Source organism: Crinia signifera, chromosome 19, assembly GCF_055691185.1.
Source record: "Crinia signifera chromosome 19, ASM5569118v1, whole genome shotgun sequence".
In the NCBI taxonomy this organism is placed as follows: domain Eukaryota; kingdom Metazoa; phylum Chordata; class Amphibia; order Anura; family Myobatrachidae; genus Crinia; species Crinia signifera.
The window spans coordinates 97,118,940-97,143,089 of NC_139226.1; the positions used below are offsets into that span (position 1 = coordinate 97,118,940).

At 46.4% G+C, this 24,150-nt stretch overlaps 1 protein-coding gene across 7 annotated transcripts in view; it reads left to right on the forward strand.

The window, feature by feature from the left end:
• ACOT7 (acyl-CoA thioesterase 7) overlaps positions 1-24,150 on the forward strand; it is a 163,235-nt gene that overhangs the window by 86,514 nt on the left and 52,571 nt on the right. The window lies entirely within an intron of this gene.

Genomic DNA, 24,150 nt, shown 5'->3' on the forward strand with positions numbered 1-24,150 from the left:
ATAGTGGATCCAAGGCGTTCTAGATAGACAATCCCGTAGTCGATCACTCTTGGTCAAACGCATCTAGTTAGATGCCTCCAGATATTCAACAGCGTCTAGATCAACAGTAACAAAGTTGGATGCAAGGTTTAGATTGACGTAGTCTACACAAGTTTTTCACGTTTTTTTGTCCTATGTCGACATAGGTCAACATGGACACCAAATAAGTGTATTTTCCCGCTCGTGGCTATTATAATCTTGGATGGTAAAATCTGAACCTGTCTAACATTCGTTACTGTCTCTCTAGACGCGGTTTACTATCTTTAGGCATTTAGACGCGTTCGACCAAGAGTTGTCGACCGTGTGATTATCGATCTAGACGCTGTTGACCGGATACGCTCCCTGTATGCCCATAAGACTTAAGTCTTCGACAAGCAGCCCACCAACTGCACAGCCCAGCATGCTCTGCCATTATACCCTAACAGCAGAACTGTGATAGGGCATGATGGGATATGTAGTTTCACATCAGCTCCATGGCTGTATGTGAATATCCCTGCTATAAGGGAATTGTGTGGTATTCAGTACCATCCTATAATATGGCACATAACCTTGTTTTTGAGATCGTTAAAAGCCTATAATGTACCTAATGTTTTTTTTATTTCAAATGTTTGGTGTTAAATAATAATGCAAATTCCATACAGTATTCCAGATATGCCTAAAGCTGGGTAGGTTCTAAAACTTGGTCTTCAGGACCCCACACAGGTCACCCGGCAGGAGCACTGTGTATCACCAACTGAAGCATTTTAAAAATCCACAGGAGACCTGAAAAATATGACCTGTGTGGGGTCCTGAGGCCCGAGTTTGAGATCATGTGCACTAGATATTTTGGCTGGATACCGAAGAAACATAACAGGAAGTCATTTAAATTACCAAGTGTGTATGCACAATGCGCGCTAACGCATGTTTGTCATTTGCACCAATACATTTCCAGATTTTTTGGTTCCCATCAGACAGACTGAAAAAGATTTGTTAGGTGTGTACCCAGGTTAAGTCATTTGGGAGTACTTTTGAAACCTTATTAATTAAAGTGGCCTCTGTATTGTATGTCAATCTCTGGAACTCTCTCTGTACTGTATATTCTCTGAAATTGTATGTCAGCTAATGGAATGCTCCGTATTGTATGGCAGTTTATGGAATGCTCTCTGTATTGTATATTGATATTTTGGATACTATCTTTATGGATTATTGGTCCCTAGTTGTTGTTGTAGTAATGCTCACAATGCAAATATTGGTGATGAAGGCACTACAGGAGTATTAGCCTTGAACTGAGACACTTTATTCATGTCTTTCCTGCATAGCAGAATACACCCTCAGCAGGTAAGCAGGAAACTACTCCAAACCTTTTAGTAGTTGGACAATGGGATTATGCATCAAAGCTAAAAAGGGGAACTGTAAAATAGGAATTTGGTACTCACCGATAATTCCCTTTCTCCGAATCCGAAGGGGACACTGAAGTACTACGCTGGGGATAGTGTGGTGTTATGGAGGAGTTGGCACTTTAAGAACTTGAAGTGTGGTGTGGCTCCTCCCCCTCTATCCCCCCCTCAGACTCCAGTCTTAGTTACTGTGCCCGAGAGGAGAAAAGAGACCAGGAAACCTCTGACAGAGAGAGAGAGAGAATGAAAACAAGACACCGAAACAAAAATAAGTCAAAAGAACTTACATACAGACCATCGCATGCAACACAACCTGGCCACATGCGACCTGTAAAAACCCCTCCCTTACCAGAAGACCAGTGCCGGGAGGGCGCTCAGTGTCCCCTTCGGATTCGGAGAAAGGGAATTATCGGTGAGTACCAAATTCCTATTTTCTCCTTCATCCTCTGGGGACACTGAAGTACTACGCTGGGGACGTCCCAAAGCCATCCCCACGGGCGGGAAGGCGCTGGGCATCCTGAAGCACCGCGCGGCCAAACCTAGTAGAGGATGCCGCGAAGGTGTCAAACCTATAAAACTTAATAAAGGTATTGGGCCCAGACCAAGTGGCTGCCCTACATACCTGAGAAAGAGACACCCCCCTGGCCGCCGCCCAAGAAGGTCCCACCGAACGGGTGGAATGAGCCGAAACTCTAGTAGGCGGAGGCCGGGAGGCCTGAACATAAGCTTGTTTAATGGTTAGACAAATCCACCTGGCCAAAGTTTGCTTGGTAGCCGGCCAACCACGTTTTGCGGAACAGTATAGGACAAACAGAGAATCCGACTTCCTGAGATCCTTGGTTCTGTCCACATAAACCTGCAAAGTTCTGACCACATCCAGTGAAGCGAACTCTCCTGTCAAGGCCGGAACCATGATTGGCTGATTAAGATGATAAGCCGTCACCACCTTTGGCAAGTAATCCAATCTAGTCCGGAGTTCCGCCCTATCTGAGTGGAACACCAAATACGGAGAACGACATGAGAGAGCACTGAGGTCAGACACTTGTCTAGCCGATGCCAAAGCCAGTAAGATCACCGTCTTCCAGGTAAGTAAACGTAAATCAATAGATTCTAAAGGCTCAAACACCTCCGACTTGAGATAGTCCAGCACCAAAGGAAGATCCCAAGGTTCTTCCGGAGGTCTTACCGGAGGCTGCAGCCTTAGAACCCCATTCAAAAATGTTTGTATTTCCGGCATCAAGGCTAATCGCCTATGAAAGAAAACCGACAAGGCGGACACCTGGACCTTAAGGGACCCTAAACGAAGGCCCGCCTCAAACCCTGATTGCAGAAACCTCAACAATCGGGACAAAGAAAAAACAGCTGTAGGGCACTTGTGTCGTTCACACCACGACACATAAGCCTTCCAAATCCTGTAATAATGCCGGGAAGTAACCTCCTTCCTGGCTCTCATCATTGTGGGAATGACCTCTTTATGTACCCCACGCCTACTCAGCAGCTCGGCCTCAACAGCCACGCCGTCAAACGCAGCTGCCTTAATTCTTGGTAGACGAATGGTCCCTGTTGCAATAGATCCTCTCTTTGAGGCAGTAGCCAGGGTTGATCTATCAGGAGCCCCTGAAGATCGGCAAACCAAGGCCGACGAGGCCAATTTGGAGCTATGAAAATCACCGTTGCCTTCTCGCGCTTGATCCGTTTGAGTACTAACTGAATCAAGGGTAACGGAGGGAACACATAGATTAGATGGTAATTCCACTCTGCGGTCAGAGCATCCGTCGCCACTGCCTCCGGATCTCGTGACCTGGAACAATACTGAGCCACCTTGCAATTCCGTTTGGATGCCATCATGTCTATCTGAGGTAACCCCCAACGATTGACAATCTGGCCAAACACCTCCGGATGCAGTGCCCACTCCCCTGGGTGCACATCCTGGCGACTTAAGTAGTCCGCTTCCCAATTGTCCACCCCTGGAATGAACACCGCCGAGAAGGCCAGAGAATTCCTCTCCGCCCATTGAAGGATCGGGCGTACCTCCTGCATAGCTGCCCGACTGCGCGTTCCACCCTGTCTGTTGATATATGCCACAGCCGTGGCATTGTCCGACTGAATTCGGATCGGCTTCCCTCTGATGAACAGGTCCGCCTTGAGAAGAGCCAGACGGATAGCCCGAATCTCCAGAATATTTATCGGCAGCCTTGATTCCTGCGGAGACCAACGGCCCTGAAAGTGACGTCCCATCACAACCGCCCCCCAGCCCCTCAGGCTGGCATCCGTCGTGATGATAGTCCACTCCCAGACTCCGAACCGACGCCCCTCCAACAGATTGGCCGTGTGAAGCCACCAGTGAAGGGACAGCCGACTGCAGGGTGAAAGAATTACCGTCCTGTGCATGTGGACATGCGAACCCGACCACTGTCTCAACAGATCGAGTTGAAAAGTCCTGGAGTGGAAACGGCCGAAAGGCAGAGCCTCGAAGGAGGCGACCATCTTGCCAAGCAACCGAATGCAAAGGTGCACCGACACCCTCCGAGGACGAAGCACCTGCTTCACCAAGTCCTGAATCGAGGCAATTTTCTCCAAGGGAAGGAAGACCCGCTGTACTTCTGTGTCCAGAATCAGTCCAAGAAACAAAATCCTTTGGGAAGGTACCATCTGGGATTTGCCATAGTTTAGAATCCAGCCATGCCGAATCAAGGTCTGACAAGTCACGTGAAGAGCCTGTTCCAGCTGACTCCTGGATCCGGCTTTTATCAACAAATCGTCCAGATACGGAACAATCTTGACTCCTAGTGTGTGGAGAAAGGCAACCATGACTGCCATTACCTTGGTGAAAAGGCGAGGCGCCGATGACAGGCCAAAGGGCAGAGCCCGAAACTGAAAATGTTGGTCCTTGATTGCGAACCGAAGGAACCTCTGGTGTAAGTCGTAAATGGGAATATGTAGATAGGCATCCTTGACGTCCAAGGATGCCAAATATTCCCCCGGTTCCAGACCTGCCACCACCGAGCGAAGCGACTCCATTTTGAATCTGTGGTACATAATGTACTCGTTCAGCTTCTTTAAATTTAAGATCGGCCTTACCGACCCGTCTGGTTTTGGAACCAGGAAAAGAGGAGAATAAAACCCCTCTTTGCGTTGATCGGTTGGGACATGCATTACCACGCCGGCTGATAACAACCGCTGAACTGCTTGGAGTAGTAACTGGGAGTCTTTTTCCGCATGCGGAAGACCCATCGTAAAAAACTGTTGAGGAGGAGAACCGGCAAACTCTAGTTTGTATCCCCGAGACACGACTGAGAGAACCCACTTGTCCTTGCAGGATTCTTCCCAGACCTGCCGGAAATCCAGAAGCCGCGCTCCTACTCTGGGATCCCCCAGGTAGGAGGGGAGGGCGTCATGCCGCGGGCTTTTCTGGCTGCTTGGCGTCTGCACGCCGGGAGCCAGGGTTCGCGGCGGAGGTGGCGGCGCCAAAGCCTCTACCTCTACCACGGCCCGAGGTAAAGGAACCTCTGGACTTACCTCTAAATTTCGGGGCCCCTCGAAAGGAGCGAAAAGCCGGACCCTGGTAAGGTTTTTTCGGAGGAGGCGCTGAGGTAGGGAGGAAGGTAGATTTACCCCCTGTCGCCTGAGCAATTAATCTATCCAGCTCTGGGCCAAAAAGAACATCCCCCGTAAAGGGAAGAGCTTCCACTGCTTTTTTTATATCCGCCTCCGCCTGCCAAGACTTAAGCCACAAAGACCGTCTGGCTGTAATAGACAGAGCCGAGATCCTTGCCACCAGTGAAGCCGAATCCCTGGCCGCCTCTCCAATATATGCCGCGGATTCCCGCATTTGATCAGCCAACTGAGCTAACTCCTCAGGAGGCCTCTGCTCCTCCAAGCCCCTGGACAAATCCTCTGCCCATTTCTCCATGGCCCTGCTGACCCAGGAGATAACAAAAATAGGACGCAAAGAGACCCCAGCCGTAGAAAAGATGTGCTTAAGCCCCGCCTCCAAACGCCTATCTGGCGCCTCCTTCAGGGCCACCGCTCCCGGAATGGGAAGCGCTGCCTTCCTTGAAAGCTTAGAGACGGAAGCGTCCGCTAACGGCGGGTTCTCCCATTTCGCCCTGGCTTCCGGGGCAAAAGGGTAAGACGCCTTAAAGCGCCTGGATAACTGAAACTTTTTCTCAGGCACTTTCCAAATGTCCAACAGAGGCTTCTCCAACTCTATGGACTCAGGAAAAGTTACCGCAGCTTTAACAGGACGGCCAAAAATAGAAACCGGAGCAGGAGGTTCTTGCTCAGCAACATTAAGAGTCACCTTAATAGCCTGAATCAAGGCCTCTAAACCTTGAGCCTCATCCTGAACACCCTGCTCTTCATCCACAGGTGCAAAGGTATCATCCAACACCTGACACTCCCCCTCCTCTAGAGGGTTAACTTCCTCCTCATCAGAGGTATCAATCCTCAAAACCAAAGGAGCACCCCTTTTTTTAGGTGGAGGGGGGGCGCTGGACTGTGTAGGCATAACGGTGGATTGTACCAGCGAATCCACTGACCTAATCAACTCTCTGGCCCATGAAGGCTCAGCAGAAGACATAGTAGACAGATGAGAATGTAAAATCTCCCTGTCCCTACGAGACGCTGCCAGCTCAGAAGCTAAGGTAGCTAACACACTTGTAACCCCTTCAGCATTAAGGAGAGCAGCTTGCTGTTGAACAGCCCCTCCTTTATAGCAATCCTTACACAGTGACACACCTTTCACATGTTGTGTAAATTGCTGATTACACTGAGTGCAGGTGAACAGCTTCTGAGAAGTCTTAGAGCCAGAAGCTTTTGTTGCCATAATGCAATCCAATACAAACACTTCCTTCACTCAGCACACTCTAACACAGCCACACAGATAGCAGTGTAAACCCAGCAGTGTAAAAGAAGGAAATACAATAGGGGGAGAGGAGCTCACCTTCCCCGAATTAGCCCACCTGAATACTCCAAGCGGGGACTCCTAAAAAGGAGAACCCCTTCACTCACCCAGCGCAGTGACACAGTCTGTCCAGTCTGGGATGAAAAACGCTTTGCTGTCCTGAAGCAGAAGGGCTCTGAAGAGGCACAACAGAGGAAGGCAGCGTGGGCTTTAGGAAGGCAGCGTTTGCCGCACTGAGGATTTTTAACCTGGAGGAGACGCCCATGACACGCCTCCTCCTTCCTCCATCCCAGCGCGCGCTGAGGACAGCGGCGCTGAGACACAGTCTGCCCCTCAGCTGGACCAGCGCGTGACTCTGATCCAGCAGTCACCCGGCGCCCAGCGCCCCAGTCCTGATCTCTCCGGCGGGTGACTAGCCAACGGAGCAGTAACACAAGCCGCGAGCGGCTGTGGCTGCTTCCCCACACCTAGAGTGCAGGCGGCTGAGGTCAGCAGCGTGCACCGCACGCAGTGCCGCTCTGACCTCCCAGAGAGCTTTATACACACTGCAGGCAGCCAGTCTAACACTCAGGCTGCCTGCACACTTCTATATAAAACAAAAAACGGACAACCAGAGACCCCTGCGGGAGCCTCTTGCCCAGGGATCCTACTCCTCCGGGCACTAAACTAAGACTGGAGTCTGAGGGGGGGATAGAGGGGGAGGAGCCACACCACACTTCAAGTTCTTAAAGTGCCAACTCCTCCATAACACCACACTATCCCCAGCGTAGTACTTCAGTGTCCCCAGAGGATGAAGGAGAAACAAAGAGTAGCACAGACAGTCCCATCAATGGACAGATAAATGACCAGTGCAGGACATAATTTAGTATTTGTTACATTAGGGCAGGGGTGTCCAAACTTTTTGCAACGAGAGCCAGATTTGGTGAAGTGTAAATGTGTGGGGGCCGGCCATTCAGCCTGACATTCTTTAAATCATTAATCACATCAGAATGGTCCCCCACTTTGCCTTTTCACTGTATTTCCCCCAACCTGCCCCCATTAACTGTATGTCTACTAGCCTGCCCCTCCTTCACTGTATGTCCCCCATTCACTGTATGTTTCCCACTCTGCACCCATTCACTCTGTCCCCCAGCCTGCCCCCCTTCTCTTAGTGTCCATCAGTGCCTCCATTTATTGTATGTCCCCAAGACTGACCTTCACTGTATGACTCCCATTCACTGTATGTCCCCCAGCCTGCCCCTTCTCTGAATGGCCATAACTGTCTCCATTCACTGTATGTCCCCCAGCTTGACCCTCCTTCACTGTATGTCCCCCTCTCTGCCCCCTCCCTTCTCTGTATGTTTCCCAGCCCCTTGTGTGAGCCAGAGGAAGGAGAGGCAAAGCAGGCACTGCAAGGACAGGAGATGCTTGGGCTTCCGCTGCTGCCCTCCTCCGCTCTGCATGTTACGGGAGCAAGCTTCCCCCTTGCTGCCCCCCTCCCCAAACACTGCTGTCACTGTGATTGTGGAGTAGGGTGATATACGATTGCAGCAGCAAGGGTAGTTCACCAAACACATCTGACTGTGGCGGCCGGCACCTCCTCACTGCAGCAGACAGCAAGGTAAAGGCGCGCTCGCCGGGGCCCCACCTTTAGTGTCCTGTGCTGTGCTTCCCACATCTGATGCTCTGCCCGCTTCCAGCTGGAGGCTGCGGGCTGCTTGAAATGACAGCACAGGCCGCAATTGGCCCCCTGGCCTGACTTTGGACATGCCTGCATTAGGGTATGTACCATATATTCCAATTAACACTGCAGTATTGGGGTGCACTGTCTGCGTATTCTTAGTTTACCAATACTGTATATCTGTCGGTGACTGGGGTACATGCAATGTGCTTTTAACACTACTATGTTACTTAACATTAGAAGCGATTTCTGGCATCCAGCATTGTAACTGCTCTTAGCTGAGATATTTACACATAAATCCTGGGATTGCTGCTCCACTTGCAGGTGTGCAAATTAACAGCTCATTAGCGTATACTTCTCCTGTTATCAGACCGCGCTCTGTTCTAGCTCAGCAGATTTATTTTTCCTTAATTTTATTGATGTTACTCAGAGTTTTTAAAGGGGAAACACAGCATTTTGTAGGCGTCCACTGCCACATTCTGCCAAAAAGCTTAAGGTTTTTTTAAGCATATATTGAAATGCCTTCTTTATGTGTCTACAGTATGGGCTTGATGATTCAGGTTCATTTGCAAAGCATATTTGGTTTGCTAATGGGCAAACCCATGCTGCACTGCTGGTGGGGCAGATGTAACATGAGCGGCTTTCCCTGCAGCAGTGATTGTCATCATCGCTGTCCATACACGCTGGGCATAGTCGCCCAGTGTGTATGGACCTTAAGAGAGGAGTAGGAGTAGTGAATTCACGCACCATAACACGTAATTGATCAATGCATTTAAGCTTGCAGTCCAGCATCAAGGGACCCCATATCCCTGCAAGTTCTACTTAAGTCGCCCACATTTTTTGTCAATCTGCCAATTCGTGCCCCTCTGGCAGCTCATTTATTTTTCACCTGTGTCAGCCGCTTCCTCTGCGGTAATTCAGGACCGGTTACTGACTTTCTCACCTTTTTAAAAGTCATGAGTTAGTTGGAAGGTGAGCTTTAAAGAAGGGCATGCATTGAAATGGGGTCCTTTGATGTTGGGCTGCACCCAACTTTGGAATGGTGTTTTCAGATGTGCACCCCATTCCTAGTAATGACAAGTGTGATGGATAAATGTATATCATTTATTTTTGTTTTAAGGCCACATTTTTTATTTTATTTTTTACACTAGAAGTGAACCTTTTGTATCGATGCCTATTTCCCTATAGATTGTAAACTTGCGAGCAGGGCCCTCCTTCTATTTTGACTGTCTGCAACTACCCAGTTTGTTTCATCCCTATTTACAATTTTCCAAGGGCAACAGAACTTGCTGTGCTGTATAGAAAAACTATAAATAAATAATAAACCTGGTTCTTCTAGTATGTTCTTGCCTAGAGGTAAGCTGGCTGCCTGCAAAGGATTATGGGTCTGGTTCAGTGATGGACATGAATGCCAATGCACCAGGAGGGGCTTGCCATGATGTCTCAGCAGAAGAGAGGCCATCTGCCTGGACCTGCGACTGATGTTGCAATGTTCCACGAAATTGGCAGCAAAGAATGCACCAGCTTACTCAACTGGACCACAAAAGCGGGGGCCTTTTGGCTCCTCCCTTCCAGAATGTAGTCCTCCCTCCACTCCTACATTTGTGGTCAATAAGGCAGCAGCAGAGGGGAAGTGCAGCTGCGATTACAAGGCAGGATGGGAATCCTTAATCTGCATGCAGCCTCAGACCTTTGATCAGGTCCAATAAATTTGTCTGATGTATTTATTGTATTGCACTGGTCCTTTAAGTGAATTATACCCCCTCCGAAGTGAGCCCGCTAGGACTTTCAGCTTCCTAAATGAATGGTTATTTCCACTATTGTTTTCTTGTACTCCACTGAAATCTGCGCCTCTTCATTATTCTGACTAGAAGACAGCAGGTTTCTCACACAAAACTAATTTGTGTGTATTATGATCTGTGAAAAGAACAGAAACGGTTGAACACATAAAAGTGCGCTTATTCCCTAAGCTTTTGTCTTTGTCTTTCTCGCACTTCTCCTCTCCCGCTGTTCTAAACAAATCTCGCAAAGCCTGTCCAGTCAATGTCTACGTGAACCAGCTGTAAATTGGAAAAACAAGAGGCTCAGGGAACTTCATCTACTGAAAATACCTCTGCAGATAAGGCCAAATTGGGACGGATGACTATTTTGTTGCATCAAGACGTTTAAAGCAACATGTATAAGGATGTGTGGTTTCAGTACTTGTTTCCTAGAACGGCGCCCAGATCTCCTACGTACGGCACCGTAGGGAAATCGCATCGCATGGGCCATTATAGCGGCATGCGATCTTTTTCAAGTAATTTTTTTCCTCATTGTACCCCACTATATCGCATAGCATGTCCCGCAAAATCGCATGCGTTCGCATGCTATTTTATAGGGTGTGCAATGCCATGACATTAGGTATACAATAATATGATTGTATGTCCCAAAAATAGATTTAACACCCCCCCACTATCCACTATATACAGTTTATTAGTATAATAGTATGTTTATTAGTATAACTTTAGTATAATACATTATTAAATAGGATTCTCAGCATTTATCCGAGTCAATATTACTATGGGGACTATGCTTTAATAATTAAACAATATACGTGCTTATTTTGATACTCATGTGAGTGTGAACTGCTGCAGCCTTATACAAACCCGGGTTGTGCACTGAGACTCACCTGCAAACCTTAGCAGCCACACAAGAAGGGGGCCCAAGGACGGTCGGACCTCCGCTGCTGCTGATCGCGCTGTGCAAACGCTAACTACTAACAGCGGACTGGCCTTCCTCTGGCATCTCTGTGCCTAAGCCCACCCCAGGGACCCACTCAGCTTCTTATAGAAGACTGTGGATCCCAGAGTAAGGCGTTTGGCGAAGTACATACTAGGACTCCCTGCAGCTACTTCAGAGTCACTGGTCAGGCCCAGCCCAGACTTTACCAGAGCAATATTAACATCCCATGAACATACATTTCTCCAACTGGGACTCAACACCATGTATAGCAGGCATAGCCAAACTATGGCCCTCCAGCTGCTGTAAAAGTCCCATCATGCCTTGCCACAGTTTTGCTATTAGGCAATGCTAAAACTATGGCAAGGCATGCTGGGATATGTAGTTTCACAACAGCTGGAGGGTCACAGCCTGCTATGTAGAGAGATGATTGGGTATGTAACCAGATTTGAACTTTCAAGTGGATGTTGGAGCAGAAGGCAAAGGGGGGGATTCCGTGATGTCTGGATTTTTCAACTAAGAAATCCAGGCATACCTTTTCAATGCAGACGCTTTTTGGCCAGTTTTTTCCACCGATGCAGGTTCGACTTTGTTAAAAAGTCACAATGTTGGTGTCTAACAATGCACCAGGGGGTATAATCGTATCGAAAGGCTTTAGATACTCATGGAGACCTAAAGTCAAAGGAACAGCATATTCTAGTTCAATACGTTCAGCGCGTTTCAGTTTGCTCATGCATCTTCCCCAGGAGCATATTATTGTAGTTAGGGTTGCGATGAAGAAAGTGATGATTGGTTTTGTGAAGCAATAGAGTTTATTGGACAGGTATAGAGCAGGTGAAGTCAGTAGATACTTCAACTTGTTGAAGCTTGCAGCAAAGCCATTGATCAGGCTGTTGCTTGGACGAGAATGCCGCTTAATTACAGATCTTGAACTAATGGCCCCCATACATCTGCAAAAAAGTCCCACACTGCTCAGCCTGGAGAGGGGGAGATTTGCAGGTAACTAGTTTCTTTGGCGTGGTCGCCTCTAAGATAAAAGGGATGTTGATTTCCAGCCAATTGAGACCGGTGTATGCAAACATACGGGATGACATCGTTGTAGTGTTTCAAATGAAGCTATCTAACATTAACAGGGCAGGTTTTAAGTATAATGATGCTTATCGCAGATGGTTAAATGAAAATAACAGGTACGATTTCCGTCACCTATGCTCAGCTAAGGCTGTCCTGTGCCTCGTGTGCCTTGAGGACTGAAGTATTGAAACACTGTTCTTCTATCATGCTGGACTTGCATTTGCGTGAAGTGAAACTCTGCCATTAAAGTCCATGGGCCAGATGTACGAAGCTTTAAAAGTGATAAAATGGAGAGTGATAAACCACCAGCCAATCAGCCCCTAACTGTCATGTCACCGTCTGTATTTGAAAAAAATGTACAAGCTTAGTACATCTGACCCCATGTCTAAAGGATATCCATGCTTAAGCAATGGTGACTTATACCCCTTTCACAAAAGCCAAAATTCCCGGTTTAAAAACAACTCATGACTAGCGCTGGTGTGAAAGGTTCCTGGGCCAAATCACCAGGAAAATTTGCCGGGATTTCAACCCTCCTAGCTAGCAGGGTTGCTCCCGCGACCAGCCCAGGTTACTGGCTGGTGTGAAAGGAACTTACCCAGGCAGCAGTGTCCGGACGGCAGGGAGCGGGGTCTGAGCAGCGGGCGGCTGGGTCCGGGGTCCAGACTACAGGGATCTGGGCAGCAGCGGCTGGGCACTTGTAGCGCTATATGCCAGGCAGGATTTGCTGGATTTGAAAACATATTGAAAAGACTGGGCGGATGCTCTCAGCCAATCAGCACCCAGCCAGTCTTTTAAAAATGTTTTCAAATTCAGCAGCGTTTCCTGACCTGCTGCCTGGCAAATAGCGACACCAACGCCCAGCCGCAGCTGCCCGAAACCTTGCAGTCTGGTCCCCGCTGCCCAGACATCACTGCTTGGACACTGCTTAACCCCCCCCCCCCACACACAAATGAAAATGCATGGACTAGGCCAGTGTGAAAGGGTCCATTCGTTTCGGCATAAGAAAAGCACGTCATGCCGAAATGGATTCGTCGACTGCCGACCTATGATTAGCCATGCTTTGGATGGGTGAATATGTTTGTGCCCCATAATGCATTGGCTTCATTTTGCCGAATTACGTATGGAGGCCTATAATAAAGGATTATGTGTGTCTAAATAAAGGATAATATTTTTTTGCTGATATAATGACATTAATTTTATTTTCACATGAGCACCTACAAGCAAGACCTCCGTGCTCTTTATGGTGAAAATAAAATCAGTTTCCATAGTAACCCTTCATTATCAAGCAGTTGCTCTGCTTTAATTACACAGCTCCAGACAGTCATTTAAAAAAGGGCATTTTTCAAAATGGAATACATTTGCGAGTTTAAATATAGAACACGTTCATAATATCTAATGTATCGCCCTAATAGAACGTGGAAGAGATAATTCCGTTTTGCAAATCCCAGCAGGTTTCATTTTATTTATTACTCCCCCCAAATTTTTATGTATAAATGTAATTATTGTGCCGGTGCAGCATCACCTGGTAATTGAAAGGAGTCACACTTGTGGTACATTATTAAAAGTTACATGTAGATTTGGTCCTGGTATATAGGCATGAGGACCAGTGTGCTGCTTGCCATAATTAGATAATTACTTGTGAAATATATTTATTGGATCTACAATATTACCATAGCTTGTGTGGGGCTGTACTCTAGATATTAGGTAGCAATACAGTCTCTTGTCAATGGATGGATGTTATGGGATGGATGGATGGATGTGTAGTATATTTGCAATAACAAAAATATTTTTAGAAGTAATAGATAACCTCTTTTGGGTGTGCAGTCACGATTTGCTATAGACAGAGTGTGTTCACCCACCTAAGGGGTGCACAGAGCAGAGTACTCAGAGGGTGAATCAGATACAAAGTAAGAGGAAAAATAAATAAATCGGAATATAAGGTTTCATTTTAATTATTTATAATGAATAAACCTTTAACGAGATGACTGTGTATGTGAATAAAATAATGGAAAATGTTTCTTCAAGAAATGTGTATGTCTAATGAGGTGAAGGATAGGCACAGCTGTCAGGGGTTATTGTAGCCTGCATCTGCAAACACCACCGTAGGCTGCAAGCATACCTGAGCTGTGCAGTCTCTCCGCCACCTCCCTCATCATATGTCATACCGGAGCTGTGAGTCTCTCAGCCACCTCCGACATTATACCGGAGTTGTGCAGTCTCTCTGCCACCTCCCTCATACATCATACCGGAGCTGTGCAGTCCTCTGTCTCTCCGCCACCTCCCCTATCCACATCATACCTGAGCTGTGCGTTCCTCTGTCTCTCCGCCACCTCCCTCATCCTACATTATACCGGAGCTGTGCAGTCTCTCTGCCACCTCCCTCATCCACATCATACCTGAGCTGTGCGGTCCTCTGTCTCTCCGCCACCTCCCCCATCCTACATTATACCGGAGCTGTGCAGTCTCTCTGCCACCTCCCTCATACATCATACCGGAGCTGTGTAGTCCTCTGTCTCTCGGCCACCTCCCCGATCCACTTCATACCTGAGCTGTGTGGTCCTCTGTCTCTCCGCCACCTCCCCCATCCACATCATACCTGAGCGGTGTAGTCCTCGGTCTCTCCGCCACCTCCCCTATCCACATAAGACCTGAGCTGTGCGGTCCTCTGTCTCTCTGCTTACCTAAATCTGAATAGTCGACTTAATGACAGTATACCGATCATGCATGTGCCAGGTTTTGCTTAGTCTCTCCACCACCTCACCCGTCCAGAACATGCATGTTCTGGGTTTTGCCCTGCCTCTCCACCACCTCCCTCAGGGATACAGTCATTAGGTCTACAGTAACTAGGTTGACAAGTATTGGGTCGACACCACTAGGTCGACATGGGTCTAGGTCGACATGGCATTAGGTGGACACTAGCATTAGGTCGACATGGTCTAGGTCAACAGCCAAAAGGGCAACATGGGGTTTTTCACTGTTTTTGGGCCGACAAGCGGTATATCATGCCCTAACATCCACTTGGGCGTGGTGGGGGGGGGATGATTTACTGACGTTTAGATGATAAACTGTTGATAGAGGAAAGACATCTGCTAATCAGTGCGGATACGGTGTTTCTCATCATTGTACTCTAATATTCTGCTCACCTGGCATTAGAGTGTGTAGAGGCTAGGAAAGCAATTTAAGTCATTTCAGGTCTGCAGATCTCTTGAATGCTTCCATGGGGACAGAAGGCATATCCGCGCTGGATTCACTGAATAGGTAAGTACACATTGAAGATAAGTTATCATTACGGACAATAGGAGTTTTTACGTATGTTCCTTCAGTAGTATAATGGAGTATAATGGAAAACGGCAGATAATGCGCAGAACGCCTTTGTGTTTTCGCTGTGCCTTGGTTGCGTAGGAATAATACATGGCATCAACTGGTTATTACATTGTAGGCTTATCTCTGCTACCGAAGTGTCAGCTGGCAGCATTGTAGCCGCATTAATGTAATATTCTGGTTTAGTCATCGGCATAATCAGATTTTCCATCGCAGGACAAAGTTTGACCTTTAAGGAACAGGCAAAAAAAAAACTTTAGCGTCTTGTAATTGAAACCATATTGTGTTACATCTGTTGTAGTGGAATGTTTCTCCGAGCCGTCCGTATACATATATCAGGCATCGTGTGTTATTGTTGCAGCAATATTTGACTGTTAGCCAAAAAAAATAAAAAATGTTGAAACTGAAAGTTTGGGAACATCTGCATGTTACGTGCCGGGCACACGTGTGTTTATGTCCGCGCCGTTACAGTTTTCTGTTTATAGAGTGTATTTTCCACCACTTTTCAAAGTTCTAAGGGGCCTTGGAGAGTGATAAAATGGAGAGAGATAAAGTCCCAGACAATCTGCTCCTATCATTTTTTAAAACCCAGCCTATAACGCAGGGGTGGCCATACTTGTCCTCGAGAACTACCATAGGTCCACATTTCCCAGATCACCTCGCTGGTGCACAGCTGTAGTCATTACTAACTGTCACATTTTCCCAGAACACCTAGCTGGGAACTAGCAGATACTTAAGGCTCTTGACCATGACCGGTTAAAGTACAGGATTTGCGTCAAGTGGGATAATCATGCCAGTAAGAGATACTGACACCATTACATTTCAAGTGGCCGGGGTGCGACGATTGAAGTAAGTCGTCATCATCCACTGACGTAAGCAGGGTGTAATGACATGACTGCTATATCTCACCCTTTTCACATAAAGTGAGTCAGCAGTACCCCCCCCCCCTCTCCTCATTCAGCTCCTCACCTATGCGTCTATCAGCAGCGAGTTTGGAATACTAGGCAAGTATGTGCCAATGACACTGTAAGCCACACTTCCAGTCCGGGTATGGGTCATAGGGTCGATATTAAGATGGTCAAAGGTCAACATGGCTTAGGTCGACAGGGTAGAAGAGGTCGAGACAAGCAATAGATCAACGTGAAAAAGGTCGTCATGAAAAAGTTCAACAGGAGTTTTTCACTTTTTTTTTGTTGTCTGTCAACATGGACAACTTATGGGTATACCGCGGCACTTCACGTGGCTGGCATTGCTCGCCATGCTTCAGGCACGGTGCCTAGCTACGCTCGTCAGATTATTAGAATCTAGCTCTGTCCACTTCGATAGTAAAGTATGAAAATTCCTTTTTGAAAAATGTGAAAAACTCATGTTGACCTTTTTCATGCCAACATTTCCCATGTCGACCTATTGTGTGTGTGTGTCCAACCTTTTGATCATGTCGATCTAAGGTATGTCTACCTATTTTCATGTGTCGACCTGTGGCCTGTTGACTAATAGTGGTCGAACTATTGACGGTCAACCATTTTACTGTCACCCTAACGACTGCATCCCCTCCAATCCACCCAGGCAAAGCCTTATCCAGACACAACGTTTGTCTCTCTTGTGTGGTGTTACGAGAGGCATTCTATAGTTGTGTCCTCATAGATCATCACTGCAGTCATGTGCATGACTAAAGCAATCCTGAAAACATGCGCGGTGTGAAACCCCACATTTGGGAAATCCTAATCAGTCAGGCTGTTGCTCTCCAAATGATGTCAGCAGCACATCGGCACTTGTAGTTCTACTAAGGGGACTGGTATGTTTGTACTTTTTTTTTAATACATTTTACGACCTGTTGCACATTATTATTATTTTTCTAGTCCTCTGGCGGACATTCCTGCCCAATTTGGGATAGCTGTTTGTTTTATGATAAGACTTGGCTTATAGGCCATTTCCAGTAATACTTTTATTGTATGTTTAAACATTATTAATGCAAACTGTGTTACCCAGCTGATCCTCATTTTGGCGAGACACATCTTCCCTGCGTTTTGGTTTTGCTGTGTTGCACAGTAAATTTCCACATTGTGTTTCTACATTTCCATTTTGTTTATTGTGTAGTCTAAAACTAGCAGAAACATTTCCCATAAATGGAATTTTGCAGAAGTACAAAGTTCTGTTATCCAATTTCTGCTTCGTCCTTAGAATTTAGTGGAATGGTCATTTGTATATCTAATAGTCCATACACAATGGGCAAGTAGGCCAGACCACGATGCAGTATAGCAGTCTGCTGGTAGTACGGTACACATGTACACGCCAGTTGGCCGGACCACGATGCAGTATAGCAGTCTGCTGGTAGTACGGTACACATGTACACGCCAGTTGACCGGACCACGATGCAGTAGAGCAGTCTGCTGGTAGTACGGTACACATGTACACGCCAGTTGACCGGACCACGATGCAGTATAGCAGTCTGCTGGTAGTAAGGTACACATGTACAGATGGAGGCCCTCTCAACTATCTTCCTTCGGTGTTTGCTCACCATGGCTATCCAATTGTTCTCAGCAACAATACAATACATAGAACAATACAGTAGGGCAGTGGTTCCCAAACTTTTTTGAATCATGGCGCCCTAGAGCATCAAAATATTTTCAAGGCACCCCTAGACCAAATGCTTCTTATCGAGAAATTCAGAAAAAAAATATTAAATGAAGTGCATTGTGTTTATATCTTACAGTTATCTGGTGAGGGACAGGATTTGCTTCTATTTGTTCACATATATTATGATTGGCAGCCACAAGCACTGGTTTTGCCTGGTACATTAACCATAAATAATATGAATTGATCTATGTCCACCAACCCAAGGCACTCCTGCAAGTGTCCTGAGGCACCCCAGGAACAGTAGGGGATTAGCAGAGTAATCTTATTACTTAATCCTATTAAAGGGATAGATGAGGAAGGCTCCATCTGTACAGGCCAGTTGGACGGACCACAATGCAGTCTGCCTTTAGTAATGTACACACCAGTTGGCTGGACCATGATGCAGTAGTATAGTAGTCTTCTGGTAGTAAGGTACACTTGTACATGCCAGTTAGCCGGACCACAAGGCAGTAGAGCAGTCTGCCGGTAGTAAGGTACACATGTACACGCCAGTTGGCTGGACCACGAGGCAGTCGAGCATACTGCCGGTAGTAAGGTTGGCTGGACCATGATGCAGTATATTTATTTATTTATTTATTTATTTATTAACAGTTTCTTATATAGTGCAGCATATTCCGTTGCGCTTTACAAAGATTACAGTGATTAAACAAAACAGGGTATTTACAGACAGTCAAAATGTAGGAGGGCCCTGCTCGCAAGCTAACAATCTATAGGGAAATAGGCATTTATACATAAGGATAGATACTGTATTCTTTATTGCATCGTATACACGATGCAGTATAGCCGTCTGCCGGTAGTAAGGTACACATGTACACGCCAGTTGGCCGGACCACGAGGCAGTAGAGCAGTCTGCTGGTAGTAAGGTACACATGTACACGCCAGTTGGCCGGACCACGAGGCAGTAGAGCAGTCGGTACTTGTGGAGTATCACGGCTCCCACGACCTTGATCGTATGCTGATCGTATGATAAAAAATCGCATCGCATGCGATGCGATCGCACCCGATTTTGCACTGAAATGCATCAAAATGCATTGAAATGTGTAGTAAACATGTGATATGCCTCCAAATGGCATTTTTCATAGTGTACCACCCCCAACATCAACGCCAACCCGAAGCGCGGTGAGCGGACGCGGATACCTTCACAGCTGTACGCGTCCCCTCGCGGGCTTCACAGGTATCCGCGTCCCCTCGCGGGGCTCGCTGCGCTCGCCACGCTTCGGGCTCGGTGGCTCGCTGCGCTCGACAAACTTTCTATTCTCAACTCCACGCTGACGTGGATAGTGGGGGTATGAAAAGGTCGTAGGACGCGTACCGCGGACTCGCTGCGCTCGCCACGCTTCGGGTTGGCATTGATATTGGGGGTGGCACACAGTGAAAAATGACAGTTGGGGGCCAATTAACATGTTTCATACTAATTTTAATGCATTTGCATGCATTTAAGATCAAAAACGTATGCCATCGCATCGCATCGTATGGCATCCAATGCGATCGCATACGATTTTTGACCAAAAATGCTCAAAAATCGGTAAAAATCTACATATGGCATACGATGGGAGCAGTGATACTCCACAAGTACCGAGCAGTCTGCCGGTAGTAAGGTACACATGAGTTGGCTGGACCACGATGCAGTATAGCAGTCTGCTGGTAGTAAGGTACACATGAGTTGGCTGGACCACGATGCAGTATAGCAGTCTGCTGGTAGTAAGGTACACATGAGTTGGCCGGACCATGATGCAGTATAGCAGTCTGCTGGTAGTAAGGTACACATGAGTTGGCCGGATCATGATGCAGAGGAATTGCAAACACGACACACATGGAATATCACTTTTAGTGCAGTACGTATAAAAATAACACCCACATACAGACATATGAGATAATGACGGTGCTAGCTATAGCAGTCATTAGCAGCAGTCTCACCGCTGTCATCCCTATTCTCGTGATGACTGCAACCGTAAGACTTGTCATCATCTAATATTCATGTGCACCAGATTCTGCTTCTTCTGTAACTTCTTAGAAACACGACGAGATAGACCAGGTCTGCTAAGAAAACCGTTCTTTGTGCAAGATTACAGTATCCATCGTGGACATGTGGGGTATTAAGACTGGAAAGGAGATGTAATAAAATAGCTGGGTTTTGGCAAAACTGTTTTTCAGGACTAGAAGGACAAGCTTCAATTGTTTATTTAAGAAATGTGAACGACATTGGCATTTTTGGCAGATATTTTGAACATCTCTCACAGAGATGTTGGCACTCAAAGTGTTAAGGCCTCGTGGGCCGATGTTCACAAAAACATCAAATTGTTCCTATATGTAATTGATGCGCCTGCAACTTGAATGCTTTCAAAATATACTTCTAAACCGAATTTGTGTATATAGGGGTATATTCACCGCTGTTCGGCGAGGGGGGGTTTGGATGACAAGGCTGCCTGTTTTGGCAAGGAAAACCCATCCTCGCGGTCCAGCCTCCTTGCAAATGCAGCAAGACAACTGCATATAGCGGCAAACATCTTGACGGCCACACTTGCCGTTTCAACAAGGTGGAAATGGCAAGTGAAGGGGGGTCAGTTGAATACTTACCCGTGAGCTATCGGCACTGCTCACCATCATAGCTCGCCATATCGCATTGAATATACCCCTAAGTGTATTTTTGTTTCCTGTTTCTGGAAAATAATTAATTGATAATTAGAAGTGAATATGAATTGGATAGTGCGTATTGAGGTTGTTACTTCTGGTCCTCCATGACACATTCCATTCCTACTGCCCAGGTTCTTGTGTGATAAAACATAACGGCCTCCACTTGTGTTGTCCTTGTTATTACGCTCACCTTGAAGCGGTGGATATGTATTCTCAGGCATTTTTGTGTGACAGTAATTGGCTCCTTTTTACAGTTGTTTTTGACATGGAATGGAGCAGTATACATTAGGTGTAAGAGTTAATTAAATGTTTCAAGCTTAGTTTTTGCTATGTTGAATGAAATGCTCAAACATTACATAGCCAAAAGTACATATGGAGCCTTATAGTAAATGCTCAGGTACTTGTGAGTTATCTGGACGCCCGATTTTTTGATTGTATGCCTTAAGTTAAGGCATACAATCAGATACGATGCGATATCGCATCGCATCGCATCGCATGCGACCATCGGATGCGATGACCCGATTTTTCCATAGGAATCAATGTTAAAATGATTCCTATGGAAAAAGGGGTCCTTTTCATACCCCTACTATCCAAGTGGGCATGGAGTTGGATATAAACCTGTGGCGAGCGTAGCGAGCCACCGAGCCCGAAGCGTGGCGAGCGAAGCGTGGCGAGCGAAGCGAGCCCCGCGAGGGTACGGTATTCCGTGTCCCCTCGCGGGGCTTGCTACGCTCGCCACGCTTCGGGCTCGGTGGCTCGCTACGCTCGCCACAGGTTTATATCCAACTCCATGCCCACTTGGATAGTAGGGGTATGAAAAGGACCCCTTTTTCCCATTGAATTCCATGTTAAAATGGACTCAGTCCATTTTAACATTGATTCCTATGGAAAAATCGGGTCATCGCATCGCATCGCATCCGATGGTCGCATGCGATGCGATGCGATGTGCCCGATCCGACCCGATTTTGAAATCGGGCGTCCGGATAACTCACAAGTACCAATGCTCATTATGTTCTAAGTCGCTAATGGGCAACCTAATATACCGGTACTTTAACTTGGCCTTTAAAAGGTATCGCACACAACCCTTCTGCTCAGGGAGAAGTTAAAATGACACCTTTTTTAATGATATCCCTTTCAAAAGGATCTGTACCTGGACCAGTGCATTTTAACATCTTTATTGGTGACACCGCAAATGGGTAGACACACCATGAGGGGTAAAACAAATGATTGATGATCTAGGTAGGCTAGAGGAATGGCCAAGAGCATGGAAATTAGTATAAATTGCACTATATTGGAAACTACTGAGGGAGAGGGATCTAGGAGTCGCTATTTCAGGTGACTTAAAGGCCATTAGTAATGTAACAAAGCAATGAGGAAGGCTAGTCAGATAGGGAGAAGAATCATCAGCAGCAGAAACAAAAATAATAATGCCACTTTATAGGTCATTGGTACGGCCTCCTCTAGAATGCTGTGTCCTGTTCTGTATAGGTCATTGGTACGGTCTCATCTAGAGTACTGTGCCCAGTTCTGTATAGGTCACTGTTATAGCATGATCTAGAATACTGTGTTTTTAGTTCTGTATAGGTTACGGGTACGGCCTCATCTGGAGTACTGTGTCCAGTTCTGAAGACCATATCTTCAGAAGGATATAAATACATTATAGATGATACAATGAAGGCCAACTAAAATGGTGCATGGCCTACATCATAGACCTTACCTGAATACAATAAAACATCTCAATATGTATAGTTTGGAGCAGAGAAGGGAAAGAGGGGACATGATAGATACTGACACATATATATCAAGGGTTTTTACCAAGGTCCAGAAGGGAAACATTCCTCACAGGATAGTATTACAACACGTGGACATGCATGGACCCTGGGGGAAAGAGGGGGGGGGAGTTTCAGGGAAAAATCTGAGATGACAGTACCTCACAGAAATGGTAGTGGACAATTTGCATGATCTCCCATCAGAGGTGGTAGAGGCAAAGACAGTAGAGCACTTTATACTTTATCTGAGGTAACAATATGGCGGAAGACTACATGGATCATATGGTTCTGATGTGCATCATGCCGTTTCTATAATAGGGTTATATTTATACATTTAATCCTTTAAAATTTATATTAGAAAGATAATTTAGCATCCATTCATGAACTGGCTCTGTACGTGGAGGGGTTTATATTCTATATATATGAGACATCTTGTCAGTAGCTCCATCCAGTTACGCTGCAGGGAAACTTTCCGAACCTAAAATGACTTATAAGAGAGGACAGTAGCTTCCAGGAAGGTCACCCTGTGTCACATACATATCTTTATGGCCATCTTGTATAGGACCATTTACATACATGACTGTGAATGCAAGTTGTCTTTTACACATTCTGTGCAGTTAGCTCCTGATATTCCATTCAAACATAAGAGGTTCTGCATCATTAAGAATCATTCTTGTGAAAGTGAAACTTGCCTTTTTCTCTGGTACCAGGATGTTGGCACCCAAAATGGGAGTGGCTTATCTTGAGAAGGGCGATGTTGGGAGAAGTAAGGGGTATGGCCTGTCCCAGAATTGCTAGTTTATGAGCTAGTGGCATCAGCCAATCCAGGGGGTCCATTGTACCACTGCAAATTGTATCTGTTACCGCTTGTTATTCTTAGCCAATCAGGCACCACACACTGCAAATGGCTGACCTCTGTATTGTATAACTTCTAAATAAACATGTTCCGTTATTCCCCCAAGCCCAACACTTGTCAATGGAAAATGGCATTGAACCAGCTTCCATTATATATCGTGGCAGAATAAGAATTCTATACATTCTACCACAAGTCTTTATGCTGGCACATAGCACAGACACTGTATATGTAGAAAACCCATTGCGATAGACTATGGAAAGCGATGGAATTCCTTGCTGTGAAATGCCTGAACATTGACCCGGTCACAGTGGTTTCAAACTATATATTTATCAAAGCTTTAAACATGTTGCACACAGCTGTATTCCATATACATTCCATCGTCTGCTAAAGATTTTATTCAATTACCAGGCCGATGTCTCCAGGCTTCTCCTCTTTTACATTAAAGCTTGCAGCTGCACCACAGACTTATTACTGAGCCGGGTTCCGTAAACATGAAATCGGGGCAGGTTCCTTTTAGTAGCCACATAATGAGTCAGACTCCGCCTGCAGAATATGCATCAGACTCCGCCTACCCTGCGCTCTTATGCAAAGTGAGTGTGTCATGCGCAGAGTAAAGTGGAAGAGAGAGAGAGAAAGAAGCTACATGCTTTAACTGTGCCTCCTTACTAATAATCACCTCAGGGATGCGGTCAAAATACCGACAGGGTCAAAATACCGACAAGGACAAAATCCCGGCATTTAAAATCCTGACGGGGTCAAAATCCCGACATATAGAATGTACAGGTGAAACAGTCTACATGACTTTCCGTCGACAGGTGCGAGGTCGACATGGGTTTTTTCACTGTTTTTTGTGCCGACAGGCAGTATTTCATGCCCTACCATCCACTAGGGCGTGGTGGGAGAATAAAATAGTGTGCCGAGCGCAGCGAGGCACCGTGCTCGAAGCATTGCGAGCGAAGCAAGGGGCTGCGGTTCACTTCCAACTGCGTCCATGTCAACTGTGTCGACATTCGGGTTTAAAAACAGTGAAAAAACCCATGTCGACCTCGCACCTGTCGACGGAAAGTCATGTAGACTGTTTCACCTGTACATTCTATATGTCGGGATTTTGACCCTTTCGGGATTTTAAATGTTGGGATTTTGTCCTTGTCGGGATTTTGACC